The sequence below is a fragment of the Setaria viridis genome, chromosome 2 (assembly GCF_005286985.2).
Source record: "Setaria viridis chromosome 2, Setaria_viridis_v4.0, whole genome shotgun sequence".
In the NCBI taxonomy this organism is placed as follows: domain Eukaryota; kingdom Viridiplantae; phylum Streptophyta; class Magnoliopsida; order Poales; family Poaceae; genus Setaria; species Setaria viridis.
The window spans coordinates 2,967,804-2,970,285 of NC_048264.2; the positions used below are offsets into that span (position 1 = coordinate 2,967,804).

At 47.5% G+C, this 2,482-nt stretch overlaps 1 pseudogene; it reads right to left on the bottom strand.

The window, feature by feature from the left end:
* Nucleotides 1-371: 371 nt before the first annotated feature.
* On the bottom strand, nucleotides 372-1,625 carry LOC117845703 (glutathione S-transferase U19-like; annotated as a pseudogene).
* Between the last annotated feature and the right edge of the window lie 857 nt (nucleotides 1,626-2,482).

Genomic DNA, 2,482 nt, shown 5'->3' on the forward strand with positions numbered 1-2,482 from the left:
AAACAGTGTATACACAGTTTCATCCTGATAAAACTCCTTCCCTCTCTCACTTCATAACTACCATGCCATGTCATCACATACGCTGATGTGTCACCGTATTTAATGTGCATGAAACCTCTATGAAGCTCCCACTGGGATTATCCTAATGGTACGATCCAAGCTTTAACTAATTTCACAGGACGAAGAGAGTAACTCTCTGTCCAATGATGTGATGTGCTTTTGCATGAATCACTGTTTGCACCGTATCGACACAGCCTGCATCATCGATCAGCCATAATATGAAAAATAACCATCATCAAAACTCAATAAAAAGAAGCCATAATATGAAAATTAACCATCATCAAAACTCAAAAAGAAAAAGAGAAAAACACTGAGACAAACTAAACTGTAAACACACAGGTTTTATAGATTAGCTGAAGCCAAGCAGAATCACACAACCAACTTTTATTGCTGAATCAAAGAGCTCGAGCGATGAGGGACCCCAGGACACCCATTGACTCAGAACCTGATCACACACACCAGCCGCACGCTGCAATGGCGTGGATATCGATCAACCCGAAGCGCCGGCCCTGCCTAGCGCAGTGCTCACATTACATGGGGCCAAACTTGGTCTGGAGGAACTGGACGAACTCCACCTTGTCGGGGTCGGTCAGCGCCTTGGCGACGCTCTCGCGCTCCCTCCAGAGCTTGGCCCAGGCCACGATCTTGGGGCAGTGCTCCTCGATGCTGAACCCGCCCAGCTTCTCGTAGGCGAGGAACCAGGAGGTGAAGGGCACGAGCGCGATGTCCACGAAGCCGAAGGTGTCACCAGCGAAGTAGGGCTTGTCGCCGAGCTCGGACTCCAGGGTCTTGAGGACCTCGGTCAGGTCCTTCTTGGCCTGCTCCTGGGCTTCGCCCTTGAGCTTCCAAAGCCGAGTCTGGCAGCCATAGATCTGAGGATAACCAGCAAAATTTATGTGTATGTGTTCTCTAACAATGCCAACGATAACAAAGCAGAAAGGTTTTGCACACAAGCACAGCATGCTCAACGCAGTACCTTCTTGTCGATGTAATCCGCCCAGAAGCGTGCCTCTGCGCGGGCGTATGGGTCGTCCCGGGGCAGGAGCGGCGCGGCGTCCGGCCAGGCCTCGTCGACGTACGTACTGGACGATGACGAAGGACTCGCAGATGGCCCTGCCGGCGTGGAGCAGGACGGGGATCGTCTTGTGCACGGGGTTGGAGCGGAGGAGAAGCTCGCCCTTGCAGTTGAGGACATCCTGCTCGCGGTACTCGTAGGGCACGCCCTTCTCCTCCAGCGCGATCCGGCAGCGCTGCCCGAAGGGACTCACCCAGAAGTCCAGCAGCACCACCTCAGGCTCCACCGCCATTGCCAGCCAGCAGCCACTGGGCTTGGGTTGGAGGAGATCGAAATGTGGGCGGTGGTGGTGTTTACTGTTTACTGGTGTGGTTGGTAGGGAGCAGAGGCGTTTTTTGTTGAGTTTGGGGGATCAGTTTCAGCATGCTGAGGGGCAATTTATAGTGGCGAACTGGCGATCATGTCCAGGGCTTTGTATTTTACCAAAATTCTAGTATTTTGGTTGGTAACGAAACGAATCAACCCGATTCCAGTACTCTAAAAATTTAATTTCGTCCATTCTGAATTGGAGCCCAATTCGTTCAAATTATTTTTGAAATTTTTTTTCGGAATTTCTGTACTTTGGTGGTAGGCGAAGAAAATGACCACGATCATGCCAAGGGTTTTGCCACGCACGTTTGGTCAGCAGTGACGAAGGGCCGAAGTGACGAGCGCAAACGGACTAGTACACTACTACTAGGGTTGAGATCAGTTCGTACATAGATCACTAATTAATGGAACATGGAGAAGTATGAGGAATGGGAAGGCTTTATTGTTCTTCTGTATGGTACATAGTACGTGCATCAGTGACTCATTCAAGGCCTTCCATCGGTGCAAGCCCCTATATAGATGGACATGGCCACACCCTCTTGCTCATGAAATAAGTGTAAGCATGTATTTTCACTTTTGTGGCATTCAGGTTTCCTGCCACTCTAAGTGTATGGGTCCCATATCCTAAGTGGCTGCAGATCATGCACGTGTGGAATGTGTTAAAAAGTTCGTGCCAACACATTTGCATTTCATTGAGTGCCTTTTCCTCTATGAGTATAATGCTTTGGATATGATGCTAATAGTATCAATTTATGGATCATGTTAAAGCAACTTTCTTAATTAATAAATTGAAGTTGGTTCCATTTCATAGTTAAAGAAAAGGAAGGCAGTATATTCTATTTATGGAACAGGAGGGCCGGGACAGTTTCCTGCTTACTGACTATAATATATTAGAAAACGAGTATTTAGAGAGAAAAAAAGGGAAGGAATAATTAGAAAGAGTCTTGCAAGTATGAAATTTATGGAAGCTTTCACTCTAAGGATAACCAAGACGAAAATTTTCAAACAAATTTTGATCATCTACATTTTTTAACAGTG